This window comes from Molothrus ater, chromosome 8 (assembly GCF_012460135.2).
Source record: "Molothrus ater isolate BHLD 08-10-18 breed brown headed cowbird chromosome 8, BPBGC_Mater_1.1, whole genome shotgun sequence".
Classification (NCBI taxonomy): domain Eukaryota; kingdom Metazoa; phylum Chordata; class Aves; order Passeriformes; family Icteridae; genus Molothrus; species Molothrus ater.
This window is the reverse complement of record NC_050485.2, coordinates 33825430-33841167: the sequence shown is the minus strand read 5'-3', so window position 1 is coordinate 33841167 and position 15738 is coordinate 33825430. Positions and strand designations below refer to the sequence as shown.

At 46.8% G+C, this 15738-nt stretch overlaps 1 protein-coding gene across 2 annotated transcripts in view; it reads right to left on the bottom strand.

Moving 5' to 3' along the window:
* PTPRE (protein tyrosine phosphatase receptor type E) overlaps positions 1 to 10615 on the bottom strand; it is a 92679-nt gene extending 82064 nt beyond the window's left edge. The window contains exon 1 of one of the 2 annotated variants that reach the window (XM_036385900.2): positions 10480 to 10615. The gene's annotated coding sequence lies outside the window, so the exon portion shown is untranslated. Of the gene's footprint in view, positions 1 to 1603; positions 1626 to 10479 lie in introns of those variants that run through there. The other variant, XM_054515615.1, reaches the window with a different exon arrangement.
* Positions 10616 to 15738: the final 5123 nt, after the last annotated feature.

Below are 15738 nucleotides of genomic sequence, written 5' to 3'. Positions count from 1 at the left end.
GGATATAATTTATAATCCTGGCCTCTCTAGGACCCAGCATTTTGAAGATTCCTCATCCATTCAGATCCAAGTGGAAGGTCTGAAAGAGGTTTTAAAGACTTGATGCTACCTGGCCAAAAGCTCATGGACAGACACTCAAGACAGTCTTAACCAACACCAGCAGAGACACTCCCAAAATAAGGAAAATTCCCAAAATAAGGAAAGCTAGCAATCCACTTGGAATTTTCTTATCCTGCCCAGGGCATCAGGTCAGATATATTAAAGGCTATTTCAAAATAAAGTGCAGTAGGAGCATCCCAGAGGCCCAATAACAATATCCTTTCTCTATTGTCCCGACTCTGTTTGCTTGGAAACAAAGCAGACAGATGATTTTTGCATTCCAGAAATTTATAAACAGGGGATGCCTTGTTTCCTACAGAAAGCCACATCAGCAGAAACGTGCTTAATATCTGCTTGCACAATTTGGGAAAAACAAGATAAATAAAAAGTTCTCAAGGAATCCAGGAACAAAATGGGCTGTGGGGATTCTGTATGGAGAAATCCTCTTTTTGGGACCCAACAACATCAGGACATTGCTGCCATAAACACGAACCTTGCTCAATTATTTAAATTGGATTATAATTAAAATAAATTGTAAAAAATCCAAGTAAAGAAACACACCAACCCTGCTGCCCCAACGACCCCAAAATTCATTTTACTACAACAATTACAGATTGCCACTGTTTACTATCCTGATATAACCAGAATGAATTCTGCATTTACCACGCCTCAGGCTTGAAGCTATTTTAAGGAGCCGTTATTTCCCAAATTCTGATTGCAAAACATCCCGTGTTGCAATTAGACAAACAAGAGTTACAGCTTTTAAAGACTCTGATCAAAGAGCAACGACATGATGCAATTGTTTAGATGTTTCCAGGGAGATTTAAAAAGCCAGAAAACACCTGGTGGTTTTAAGAGGTCCTCATGGGAGTTCTTAAACACAGAGGAATTACACAATGCCTCTGTGGTTTCTGAGTGTTTTCAGCCTTGCAAATTAACAGAATCTCTTTAATACCTTTGATAATTTATTAGCTCCTGCTGCAAACCCCTAAGCAGCAAATCCCTGATGCCACCAATTCTGCAAATGCATTGCTGCCTGTGATATTTCTGTGCTGCATCCCTCTGATTATTGATCTGAGGGGCTGAAAGAAGCTTGCAAAGTTCCTCTTCTGCCTGAAATCACAATATTTTGCCATGCTTACATCCCACAGACACAATTCATCAATGCACTGTAGACCTATATAAAATTACAATAGCTATAATATATAATAACTATATTATATATAATTATTATAATATATAATAACTATATTATATATAACTATTATAATATATAATGGCTATAACATAAAAACTATAATGTAATATATAACAACTATAATATATAACAACTGGAGTAGTTATATATATAACTACATAAAACTATAATAAAACCACCAATCCAACAAGGAATTTTTAAGAAAAGCATCACGCCCTCCTGACCTAGTGAGATTAAGAAAAAAAAAATAAACCTCAAATCCATAAAACACAACCACAAGCCCCCAAAACCAAGAAATGTCATCACCTGCCTTGGGCTGAGGGAAGAGGGGACTTCCCTATGCTCCTGCCCTGCCCTTCCCAGGATGGAACAAGTCCCTGCTGAACGGGCTCATTTCCCCTTGGGCTTTGTTGCTTCTGTCCCGAGGAAAATTCCAGTTTCCCTGCAGGGATAAAGGTTCCTGTGAGCCCCGAGGCAGCGCCCATGAATGGCTGCAGTGTTCAGTGCCAGAGCCAGTCATGCTCCCCCAAACAATTGGTGTTTGTGGTCCTCAGGCAGCAGCCCACAGGGCATCAACAAAGGGCTGGCATCACCTCGGGGAGAAAAGTTCATGAGAAATACAGTATTTTCCCTAAAATCCATCTTTTTAGTTTCTTATTTTCTCCAAAAAATCCACCTTTTTTCTGTTTCATACCTTCTCCAAAAATCCACCTTATTTTTTGTTTCATACCTTCTCCAAAAATCCACCTTTTTCTTTCACCCTCATACATCGAAGCAACTCAACAACCACCACTAAAGCCATGGCAGGTCTCGAAATGAAAAGCAGGTGGGAAATGAGCTTAACTAAGTGAAAACTACAGCTCAGCCTCACTCAAGTCATTAAAAAACGAGGGCAGATCTTGCTCTGAAAATCAATTTTTATGGCAAAGTCTTTTATGCACATAAAGTCACAGGTGCAAGGTGTTTTCCGTGTTCAGGCTCTGATTATTCCAAACAGAAATTCCAAGCCCTTCGCCCTCACCAGCTCTGAATTCCTCCCTGGGGCTGGTTATCCTGGGAAGGGAGGAGCAGAGATGGATCCTCCAAACCTTGTCCTTCAGGTGGGGTTTTCATCCCCACTCACCCTGGCCATCCCTCACTTCAATTCCTGCTTCTCCTCATCCTGCCTTTCCCAAAACCTCTGCTCCCCCACAAAGCCACTTCCTCCCCTGGGAACTAAAACCCAACTGGCTGAAGTTTCACTCCTAATCAAATCCCCAAATCCCACCTTGCTTTGTTCCCATTCAAACCATCCATGGACTTTCTGTAATCGTTGTTATTTGTACAGAAATCACACCTGAAAAATATTTTCCTCTATTTTGTCCTGTTCTGTCAGCTTTGATTCATTTATTTTGGTGGTAAGAGTCGATTTCTTTGTGTAGACATAAATATGGGAAATGGACATTACCCAACACTGAAACTCTACCAGTTTATCTCCCAAACTCCTTTCCCTCATCAGAGAGAGCGAATCAAATATCTTTGAATAATAAAAAGGTCATTTAAGATGGTTAAAGGTGTCCAAAGCACTGCTGGATGGACACAAAACAGCACAAGACACGTTTTAAGCTCAGCTTCAGGAGAGCTGATAGAAAGCACTGAATTTGAGTTTCAAATACATCTAAATTCAGGAAAAAAACTAAAAATTGTTAAAAACCATTTACCACACTTTTGAAAAAAAAAAAATAATAATACCCAGCTGTGGCTGCATTTCTAGCTGAAAAATCCCCCCCCCATTGGTGTGTCCCTCCCAGCCCTGCACAGCTGGGCACTGCTCTGCAAACCTCTCTGGCAGGACAGCTCCTGCCTCTGCTCCTTTCCCACGCTCCAGAGCTGCTTCCCATCACAGCTCCCACCGCAGCCTGTGGAATGAGGGGAAAACCCTCAGGGATGGCCTGGGCAGCCTTAAATCCCATCCCAGGAAAAGTGCACAGAGCAAAAGTGCCCTGGAAGAGCCTGGGCAGCAGCAGCAGCATCCTGCAGGGATTAACGTCTGGAAACAGCAATGTACAGCTCTGCTCACACAGAGAGGGGCTCCAAGGATTTTCCAAAGATTTCCCAAGGAAATTATTCAAGTTTCTTCCTTGGGAGGTTCTGGTAAATGAGGCTAAATTTCAAGGGTAAATAGTTTGATGCAGTGCAGCAGTTCTGGAGCTTCTTCAGGACAAACTGCAGCTTGAGTTACATGAGCACAACACTGATAAATAACTCGGGCAGTTCACAGTCAAAGATTCTGTCTTGAGGGGCCCAAAACTGACCCCAGGATTTGAGGTTCCTCCTTGAAAAATGCTCCATTATGACAGAACCAACCATCTCAACACCACAAGCTCCTAAGTCTATTTCTAATAGCTCAAACTATGTAATGTAAATAGGTCATTATTTAAATATAGTTCCCTGTTTCCACCTTTTCCTTTCCTCTCTGCCTTCCCAGAAATATTTAAGTCTCTACAACTTCCTCTCCCCCCACTTCTGCCAGGAACCAGTGCTGGAGTGGGAGGTTTGCCTGTGGAAAACAGATTAGAATTAAGTGTTGGATCTGTGGCCTTGAAATGTGCCCTCAGCTGAGTTTTTAATTTGGGCTTTTCAAGACTGATCAGCACACGTGTAATTTAAAAGCAATTTGAAGCAGCAAGGTAGGGAGTTTGACTTAAAATTAATGAGCTTTTGACATCTGCAAACAAAATGATAACATGAACCCATTTAAACTCAGGCTTGTGTTTAACAGGGAAAGCATCTATCATTTTAACATGGTTACACAAAGGCTTTGCTGCTGCTATCCTAAAGCTGTTCCACACAATCCTGCTCCCAGCAGCAATTTGCAAACTTGGTTGTATCAGATTAGTAGAAAGACAGGCTGCAGATCAATTAATATCATTGAATAATTAAATGTTTTAAGTGACATTCTGCAGCATGATTGAAGACATTCATGAAACCCAAAATTAAATTAATCAGATTCAGTCCCTGAGATATCTAAACCCACAGAACACAGGGTGCAAACATTATTTATGGCTTGTTTAAATCAGGATTTTACAGCTCAGGAAAGGCCCAGCATTGCAGCTCCAGCAATCCACAGCATATTCCAGCAGAAACCAAGACTAGGAATGCAAAGCAAAATAAATCCTCCAAGGACAACCAGCAGAGATGACAAGATTATAAAGGGCAAAAGACAATCAAGATGGAATTTAGCAAAAGAAACAGTGCACAGGGTGAGGGAAGGGTCAGGAGTGAAAACTGCGGCTGAGGAATTACAGCTCTTGCTAAAGAAATATTTACAGCTCCTTTATCAAATGTCCTGCAAACCAGAGAGTCTTGCCTTCAAGTTGTGATCATGCTGCCTCTTTTATTTAGCAGAGTTAGGTTTTCTTTTGGACAAAAAACTCCATCCAAAGAACCAAGGGAGGTAAGAGATGACAGGAGCAAATGCCAAGATCAAAGCAGGTGTGGTGTGAACCTCATGGAACTTGGTGCCACCTTTGGGAATTCACAGACAGGACAGCAGCAGCCCCTGGGGCACCTGTGGGATTCCAGAGCTCAGACAGGGAAGCATCAACTCCACCAACCAACCCAAAGTCAAGCACTGCAACCCCATCCTCACAACCAACCCACATCCCCACCCACCCCAGTCACCCCACAGCTTCGTAGAAGATAAGAGAGATTTCAGGATTACAAATTTCTCTGGGTAGCTGCTATTCATAAGAGCCAGGAGAGAACTGGTTTTTTCTTATAGAGAAGTCTCCATAACATTAACAAAAACTTCTCTCCGTCAGTAAACTAAAGAAAGACTATTCCAGAAGCAATAAACTGACTAAAGTTTTGTTTCTTTACACTGTCAGTGAGAAAGAAAAAAGTTGTGGGGGGAAGAAAAGTGTTCTGAAAGTTTTGTTCTAATTTGTATTACTTTCTTTTAATTAATGCTAATAAAATTTTCTTTCTATCCTTTTAAAATTCTGAGCCTACTTTGCCTTTCTCCTAATCCTACCTCACAATAGAAAGTGAGTACATGAATTATTAACCAGCACTGAACCCCCACACTCACTGCTGTGTTGGAAAGGGGGGTTTGGAACCATGGAGTTCCCAGTTCATCCCAGTCTGGCTCAACCAAAATTGCTCTGCAGGTCTCCAGGGGGCTCTGGGATGAACCACAGCAGCTCCAGTTCAGCTCCCTCCAGAAGCTGTTCCAGGGGAAAGAGACTGATTTTGAAGAAAACTCAAACCCACAGCAATTAAGGGAACACCCAACCAGCAGCAAACCTGGAACTGATGGAGCTCAGGAGGGTGAGACCTTGCCATGGAGGTGCAGTTGAGCATTTCATGCTAAATTATTTTCTCCACAGCAACAAAACCTACAAGTTAGAGGTTTATCCTCCAGCTGCCCTGATTATTGTGTCTTCATCTCTTAGAAGTGACATGAGTAACACACTTCTCACTTCTTCCCTTGCAAATCTGTTATTTGCTCTCTTTAAAATTCATTGTCCTACTAAACCAAAGCCTTCCCAGGTCCTCATTCTTCCTGGTGATTGTTGCTGCTGCATCCCTGTTTGTGTGTTATCTTCAGGGCACAGCTCCTTCCACTGCTGGGGCATCCTCACACTCCTGTGGGGAAGAGCTGCCTCCTCCCAAGACAGAAAACCCAGAATTGTCACTTCTAACACTCAGATATTTTTTTAGTTTATGTCTCATCTCACTTCTGCCCGATTTATGGTTTAGTTTTTTGTCAGACCTCTCATTCTTACCAAAAACACTCTTGCTGTACATTAGAAAAAGGAAATGTCAGCCAAGACAAGCTTTCAGGACTGAGCACTTTTTCCTTTTTACAGAGGGGATAAAAGTGATAGAAAAGCCCAGAAGTGAGTTGTTGTACATTTGCCAGTGACAATCCACCATCACTGCAAGCCACAAACGAATCCAGCACATTTCTCCCCTCAGCCAGGAAACACCTTTGAACACAGGCAGATCTCTGTGAGCAGATTTGACTTTGCCATTTCAGCACTGAGTCAGTGCCAGCAGCCAAAGGGGAAAGGGCATTTTTGGGGCAGGGGATGTCACTGGTGAGGCATCCTCTGCAGGAAACACAGAGGGTTTGGGCAGGCAGAGGGATATCAGGGATGGAATTGTTATTATACCTGCAGCAAGTAAAAATACTCCATGATGTGAATAACTCAAAATTAAATCCTGTACAAACACTTCAACAAAATGCTGCTGCTGCTGAGCTCCTCCTAATCGCTGCCTTATCAGTGTCTCATCTCAGCTCTGGCTTACACAAGTATTAAATATATTTGTACAACACACCTGAAGAGGTATCAACATGTCAGCAAGAAGTTTGGAATAAATACAGGCGAGTTTTTTTTCTTACTGTTAACACTCAGAGCATTTGGGATTGTGCAATTCAGATCAGACAGGACAAAAACAACACCAGGATGAAACCCTGTGCAGAAAGGCACAATGAGTAAAAACCCCAAGATAAGAGTTTAAAAAGATGCAGAAAACCTGCACAGAGCATCCACTCCTCATTGAGCCCAAATTCTGCTGCATCACATCCCAAATCAGCTCAAGCAACACCCAAATCATTCCCTGAGCCCAGAACACCACAGTCACATCCAGGGGAGCCATAAATGCTCCACCAAGACCACACAATTCCAAACTCCTTCATAATTCATGGAGCCAATTCTCAGCACTTCCCATGCTGGGCACAGAACGATATTGCAGCTTACAGAGGGATTTTCTGCCATTAATATTGCAGCAGGAGATCAATAATGAAATGCCCAGCAAGGAGCAGAGAGGTGCTCACTGCAGCCATCCAAACAGCATCCCCCAGCTCTGCCTGCTCTGCTGCTGCTGCCCAGCCTGCAGGGATGCTGGAAAACTGCAGCCTCCCCAAAAAACTGCAGCCTCCCCCCCTCAAAAAACTGCAGCCTCCCTGGGGAAAACGCAGCCTCCTCCAAAAAACTTCAGCTTCCCCAAAAAAACTGCAGCCTCCCCCCAAAATACCTGCAAAACCCCCTAAAAAACCTGTAGCCTCTCCCCAGGAAAAATGCAGCCCCCCCCCAAAAAAAACCTGCAGCCTCCTGCTCCCCAAAAAACCTGTGGCCTCTCCCTGGGAAAAATGCAGCCTCCCCCCAAAAAACTGCAGCCTCCTCCCCAAAAAAACCTGCAGCCCCCCCTCAAAAAACTGCAGCCTCCCCCCAAAAAGCCCTGCAGCCTCTCTCCAGGAAAAATGCAGCCTCCCCCCCGCAAAAAACCCCTGCAGCCTCCCCAGGGGTGCTGCATGAGGAGCAAGTGCCAGAGTTGGAGTCTGAGTCACCAAACCCACCCCATTGTGCTGCTCATAAAGGAAATGTGGTCCCTTCCTGCCAGCCCCCCTGCAATAAGGATGCAATTGCATCTTCTACCCAAAACATCTGTTTTCAGCCTCTTCTCCTGAGAAATGTTCATTGCATGTCCAGAGGCAGAATAATTCACTTTAAAAGCCCATTTAAAGGCAGGTTTTCTCCACCAAAACATCACCATTCGTTGATGACACCACACACGGGATCTCCAGCCCTGCCATAAATCCAAGCTGAGGAATATTTTGGAAACAAGAGACTGAAACACAACATCACCTTTACAAGATGCCAGCATCATTCCTAGGAGGGACCAGCACAACTCTCAGGTTCCCTAGAGTGGAACCATTTCCCTAGAGAAGCTCCCACACTTCCAGAGAGCAGGGTGGGCTCTGTGTGCTCCCAGCAGCACAACAAACAATTCATTATTCCTGGGGATCTCCCTTGCTGTTCCTCCTCCACAGCATTCCATGCTTGCTCTTTTTGTATTTTCCACTGCAGCTGACCTGCTCCAAAACCTTGAACAAATTTTCCTGGCATCACCAAGCACGAAGAACATGAACACTTTGCTGATAACGAGAGCTGGAGAGGGGTTTTTGATAAGGGCATGGAGCAACAGGACAATGGGGGAATGGCTTTAAACTGAAAGAAGGAACATTTAGATGGGATATTGGGAAGGAATTGTTCCCTGGGAGGGTGGCAGGCCCTGGCACAGGGTGCTCAGAGCAGTTGGGCTGCCCCTGGATCCCTGGCAGTGCCCAAGGCCAGCCTGGGACAGCGGGAGGGGTCCCTGCCATGGCAGGGCTGGCACTGGGTGGGATTTGAGGTCTCTTCCAAGGCAAACCCTTCTGTGTTTGTGGAACACGCGGGTCTGGCTCTCAGAAAACACCAAGGACATCTGTGACAGGGCAGAATTTGACTTCCTCCAGCTCTATTTCACAGTTCTGGCAGTTTGTCAAGCCCTGTCCACTCGTTTTTCTTCCCAAAACCTCTTACATGAGTGAGAGAAAGGTCACCCAGTCAGCAGCCAGAGCTCTGCTGGGTCACACTCTGAAACCAGCCCAGTTAATAACACAGCTCTGCAGCTTTGGCCATGACACCAGCAGCTCTGGAAACCCAACAAACTCCAAAATCCTTTCCACCTTCCTGAGAAGGGGCAGAGCCCACTCTGTGCAAGGCAAGGAGCAGCCGCCCTCCCTCAGCCCCACGGGAACCTGCGTGGGACAGGGGAGTTTCACACAGGTATTGAAGCTGCTGGGTCCCCCAGCAATCCTTTTCCATCTTCCCATGATTTCAGCCCACACAGCACACTCCTGACACCAGGCAGGAGCTGGGAATGCCATGGAGGGGGAGGGAAGGAGAGTAGGAATAAGAAAATTCAGGGATTCCAGACAACTCTCTATGAAAAGCCAACCCTTATTCAGAGATGAAAAACCTCGACTGAGTTTGTTAACAGATAAATAACCAGAAACATCTGAGGTGGAGAGCAAGAAAAAATTCAAAATACAAACACACAGGACCCAAATGGGCTAAAATTCCCCAATTTTAGAAATTCCTGCAGCCCAACCAGCCCCAGCACCCTGCTTTAGGTACATAAAGAAGTCTGGCTTTATTAAAGGTGCCAGCAAAGCTTTCAGAGCAGGAATTCAGTTTTGCTCAGTGCCTGGGAGAATCCCTGCATTTCAGGAACACCAAGCACAGCAATCCCTTTCTTGGGGAGCACAGCAAACACACCAAACACTACGCCCACACCATTTTGTTTCTCACATTCTTTTCTTTCCCTTCTTCTCGCACATTTCCGAGCTCTCTCCGCACATTTCAACTCGTCCTGGCACTTGAGAATAGAAATGTTTTCAGCTGAATTCGCTGTGCTGGGAGGTTCCATCATCCCACAGGTGATGTTTGCATCCCCACCAGCACGGTCCCCTCCTCCTGGGGACCTCAGCCTGCTTGTCCCACTCCATCCCCGCCCTGTTCTCCCCAGTGCCAGCCCCCAAACCCCACAGATGGCCCCATAAACACCTCGTTACCCCCATTAAGGCTCCTCTCCAAGCCCAAATTCCACCTGATCAAGACCAAGCCGGTCTCCCCAAACCACCTAAAATTTCCCACTCTAAGCTTAACTGGTTTCATTTATTCCCCAGCAACGCCAGGTGCGGGCTAACGTCCCTCCAGCATGAGGAAAGCACATTTTATCCACATTTAAATATCTTCTAAACTACACCCAGCTTCCAGCTGAATATCATTAGTTCCCATCAGAAGTTACTTATTTTCTTTATTTATTTATTTATTTGCAAGCCCCAAACACAGCACAGACAGAAAGTACAACTGTAACTCACTTAAAAATATTTTTTTTTCAATTCTCTGCACCCTTATTTCTACTTTCCACGGATTATAACATCTAAGGGGGAAAAAAACCCTTCAAAAATGAAAAGCTCGATAAGCACTGTCTTTTCTTTCAGCTCAGCAGTGTCTACCCCATCCAAATCAGACACAGACAGCTACACAGCTGAACACACAGAAAATCACTTCACGATATGGAAATAAGCCACATGGAGAGGAACCTCCCTGAAAAACTGGGAGAAAAGCAGGAGACAGCCTTTCACAATCAGAAAACACTGCTCCATCCCACAGCAAATACCCGTTAACCCTTTCCACAAAGCCGCGAGTAAAGAGAAAAATAAAATCCCGCAAAGGAAAGCAATGAAAAGCCACGTGAAAACCAACTAATAAATGGAACAAATGGAAATAGAGGGAGTTTAAACAACACCAGCCTTGACCGTGGAAGAGGACAAGAGTCCGTCCGCAGCCACCGGTCCCGCTCACCTGAACGCGGCCCCGCTGACTTCAGGAGGGGCTGGCTGGGAACCGACGGCAGAAATTCGCTTTTAAAGGGGCAGCTCAGGGGCCAGCCCCATCCCGGGAGCGGGGCAGGGCCCGGGGAGCACACCTGGGGTGGATGCGCGGAGATGGCCGGGGATACCCAGGGACGCGCGGGGATGTCCAGGGATGCCAAAGGACATCCAGGGATGTCGAGGGATGAGCGGGGATGCCCAGGGATACCCAGGGATGCCCAGGGATGTCCGGGGATGCCCAAAGAAGCGCGGGGAGCCGGCCGTGCCCTTGGCGCTGCCGCTGCCGGCGCGTCCCGCATCTCCGGGCGCCGCGCGGTCCCAGCCCCGCCGAGGAGCCGCAGCCGCCGCTCCGCCCGCCCGCGCTGCCCCCGCTGCCCCCGCTGCCGGGATGTGGCCGCGTTGGCGCCCAGGGCCGGCCCCGGGCAGCGCCGCGCTCCCCCCGTCCGTGCCCGGCTCGGAGCCCCCGGCCGCTGCCGGCACCTGCGGGCGGCGGCATCCTCGCTCCCTCCCTCGCTCCCTCCGCCCTCGCTCACCTGCGCGGCTGCGGCGGCTCCGCGGGCCGCTGGCGGCGCGGCCGGGCCGGCCGGGCAGGCGCTGTGGGCCGGGGCGGCGGCTCCCGGCAGGAAATTTCCCTTTGGCCGCCGCCTCCTCCCGCTGCCGCCGCCGCCGCCGCCGCCGCCGCCGCCGCTGCCGCTGCCGAGCCCCAGCCCGGCCGAGCCCGCGCTCAGCCCGGGCCGCGCCGCCCGCAGCGCCGCCTGGCGGACACAGCGCGCACTGCAGCGGGAGCGGCCCCGCCGGGGGACGCGGCCTTGGGGCTCTGTCGGCGACAGCGACAGCGACGACAGCCCTGCCACAACCCTGCCACAGCCCTGCCACCGCCACCACAGCCCCGGCACCGCCACCGCAGCCCCGCCGCACACACCGACCGCGCTGCGAGCGCCCGGCTCCCTCCCGAGCTCCCCCTGGAGCGGCCGGCTGCAGAGATGCCGCACCTGCCCGTGTCCCCATCCACGCCGCGATGTCGCCAGGAGCGGCCCCTGCGCTCGGGATGCCCCGCACGCTCCGGCCCCTCGGTGCCCAGCCCGCCCGGGATGTGTCGCTGCCTGCGGCGCCAGGGACGCACCTGGGGCTGGCGGTGCTCGGTGTCCCCTGCGAGGGACAGCGAGCGGGACGGGACGGCCGGAATAGCAGCGAAAGGTGGGGAAGCAGGGCAGGGAGGAGGGGATTTGCGGGAGTCAGGAGCTCGAGGCGCTTCTTGGCTCCAGTCCCTGCTACACACCTTTCCCAGAGCCACAGGAGCCTCCCAGCAGGAGAAATCCCTGCTCCAGGAGGGATCTGGAAACTCTTCCCCAACGATTCTCTGCGTTACTTTCAGACACCCCCATACCCACGCACACCGTGTTTAAGTTTTCCACAAGATGTCCCAGAGCAAGAAGAGCATCCCAGCAGGAGAAATCCCTCCTCCAGGAGAGATCCTAAAAGTCTTTCCTAAAATTAATCAAACTCTGGATTACTTTCAAGCCCCAATGCCCATGCACACGATATTTAAGTTTTCCCAAGGATGTTCCAGATTAAGAACAGCATCCCAGCAGGAGAAATCCCTCCTCCAGGAGAGATCCTAAAAGTCTTTCCCAACTTAAATGTTTCTATATTTTCCTTTCAACCTTCCCCATATCAATGCACACTCTATTATACTATATATAAGCTATATACACTATTATATAAACTATATTAAGTTTTCCAAAAGATGTCTCAGAGCAAGAAGAGCATCCCAGCGGGACAAGAAAGATCCAAGCAAACTTAAAAGCCTTTTCTCACCTTAATGTTTCTGTATTTTAATTTCAACCTCCCCCATATCAATGCACACCATATTTAAGTTTTCCACAAGGTGTCCCGGAGCAGGAAGAGCATCCCAACAGGAGAATCCCTCCTCCAGGAGAGATCCAAGTGATTTTAATAAACTTTCCCAACCTTAATGATTCTCTGTGTTATTTCCCAAACCCCCACACCCACGCAGGCAACATTTAGGTGCTCCAAAGGATGTCATACAATTGGGAGGTGCAAAGAAAGACCCAGCAGAAGGAAAAAAAAACCATCAGAACATCTGTGAATGTTTGTGTCTTCTGCAGGAAACTTCATCAGGGCCTAATTACATCCCTTTGGCATCGTGTTGACAAGGAAACAGCAATTTAGTGGGGGCTGAAATCCCGTGAGCACACGTGGCAGGGCACAGCACCAGGGAGGAGCTGGATTTTAATGAACGTTTTTTGCAGATAAATGGCTGCAAGTCAGCGATTTTCTCACTGAGAACCACTTGCAAGGAATTGGATATTAATTTAAATGAGTGCTTATAGCCAGGAGATAAAATAAATAGAATTATTAGATGTGTTGGACAAAATAACCACATTTTCTAGTAGTGCAGGGATTAAAGATACTATTAGGCTGTGTGGTCCGAAAATTAATTAGTCATGAGACAGAAATGGGAAGCCAAGTTGTACAATAAAGTTTTTAATGCATTATTTGGTGTGAAGGGATTTGCTGGAGAGAAGAACATCTAAATAATATCCAAATAAATTGTGCAACTGTGAAACAAAGCTGTAAAAAGAACATCCAATCTTCCCCACCTACGCCCATAATTGATGATTATATTGATAATTCAGCCTCGTTAATCCCCAGCTCTGCATCCTCCCAGTCCCTTCCAGGATGCTCCAAGCCAGGTTTATGCCACTTGTGTTTTCCAGGATACATCAAGGAGCTGGAGCCAACAGCCTGAGGCTGATTCTTTGTTGGCTGCAGAAAAACAACCCAGGGTGCTGCTCCCTGATAGAGAGCTGCAGCCAGAAATCCAGATTCACAGTCCAGGAGCGGGGATCTGAAGGATGAAGTGCCTTGAAACCCAATTTCAGATCTCTGCAGACAAGGTCTGAAGGGAATTTCTGTGGAGAAAGGGGAGAGGATGACAAACAAGGCTGCTCTGAGGTTTGTAGCCATTCAGTAGCAATTTAATGACCTTGACAGAGGGAAGACACAAGCTGCACCAAAAACTAAATTCAAGAAAGTGGAAGGCTGAAATATTGTGCAAAAATAAGCCAACACCAAGCAGCTGATCCCACATTTATCCCAGTTCTGGGATAATCCAATATCCCACAGGGACTTTCCTTCCTCCAGCTCCCAGCCCAGGTTTCTTTTCCTCTCTTTCCATCACAAATCCAACCCCTCTCAGCAGTGGCAGCCCTTGGGCAGCCCTTTCACCTTTGCTTCCCATTTTCCAGAGATGCTGCAGGGCCTCCCATGGCTCCTGGCTGGCCCCAGCCCCTGCATCCCTTCCTTGGAAGGAATTTATTCCACCAGAATTGCTGGGAACTTCACCCAGAGCAATTCCAGGCTTAAGCTCAGGGAATAAATGGTAGGAAAAATGCAATGTTTGAACACCAGCATTTTATTTTGGGTATTCCAGCATGCTAACCTTGGTGGCAGGGCAGTAAATTGGTCTCCTTGCTGATGTAGTGGAAGAAAAATAAGAAAAATAATTTCTTATTATTTTATACAAGGTAAGGAATTTCCCTTTATTCCTCACAGCTTCAATCAAATCCTGGCTGATTTCCACTATGTTAATGAAGCATTTTAATTGTTTAGGAATAAAACTTAAATAATTGTTTAAAATTATATTTATATATTCCTATAAATAGTGACCTCAAAGTCTCAAATTCCCCCAAAAAATCAGAAAATCAGAGGCAGAACAGCAAAAAACTGACACAGACCCAGGATTTCTGGGGCTGCAAACACAGCTCAGCCTGAAAAGCTCTTCAAAGTAGGAATAACTGGGCAAGCTCAAGAAAATAAATGATAGGAAGGAGGCAATACTTGACCACCAACATTTCATTTGGGTGTTTCAGCATGATGCCCTTGGTAGAGCAGGGTGGATCAGTGTTTTTGCTGATGCACTGGAACAAAAATTGTAAATTCCTGAAAAAAGGAGGAAATCAGAGGCAGGACAACAAAAACCACAGATTTCTGATGCTGCAAAAACATCTCAGCCTGAAAACACAAGGAAAACTCTTCAATGTATGAATAATTGGGTAAAAGCAGGAGGCTGTGTGATATTGCAGCAGCAGTTCATTCAATGACTTCAAAGGGCTGCTTGTCAAAGGTTTTTCCATTTGGAATCCAAAATGAGGAGTCTGTAGGAATAGATTGAAGCGTTCAAGCCTGCATCTCTTTAGAATTGTTACAGAAATTGCAAAAAGGGAAAGCCTGTCCTGCCTGCTCTTCTCTCCACCTCCACCTCAAGGGGCTGTTTTAAACACTCCACACCTTGAAGCAGCTTCAAAGCCACGCTAAATTAAAATTAAAATTAAAATTAAAATTAAAATTAAAATTAAAATTAAAATTAAAATTAAAATTAAAATATTGCAAAGGCTCTATTTGCCATTTCTTCAAATGCCAGGAGTGGTTTTTGCCCCTCACCCTTCAATAAACTGCACTTGACCACTCAATTTCACTATTCAGGCATAAATTCAAACATTTTAACCGCAAAAATCATCATTTTAAAGCTGTGGCATCTCTCAGGGCATGCAGAAAAGACACCCTGAGATATCTTAAAGGCTTTAGTGGAGCTCTGTTGTTTGGGGAAATGCAGACACTGACTTCTGGAGTGGGAAAAAAAAGGGAAATATCTCTATGGTTTCAAGATTTCATTTTAAAACTCTTTTATTTTACCATAAAGGCCTGCAAACATTGCCACCAAGGATTTTCCAGCTTGGAAACGGAGATAAACAGCACAAAGAAGGATGCTCAGATGCTCAGGGAGCTGCTGCTCCCCTTGCCCTGCCAGGATGGGTGTCCTGGGAGAAGCTGGGGAGGATTTCCATGGAAGGATTTATTTCCCATCCAACCTTACTGCTGGATCATTTCTTACCCCATTATCTTTGAGAAAAGGCAATTTCAGGGCTGCCATGTGAGCAAGGGCTGTTCCCACTTCCCAAATCCCAGCTAACCTGGAGCTTTGGAGCCATTCCTTCTTTTCCTGGCACTTCAGGCCTGTCGGGTCCGGCTGTCTGTCTGTCTGTCTGTCTCTGCCCCGACACGGGTAGTGTGGTTCTTGGGTGGCACGCGTTTCAAAGGACGAGTCTGGACTCTTCAGCTTTTCGGTCTTCAGATTGTTTATTATTTCTTATCTACAAAATTTTCTGTCTGCCCAACAGAGGTCTGATCTGCAAGGCAGCCAAGG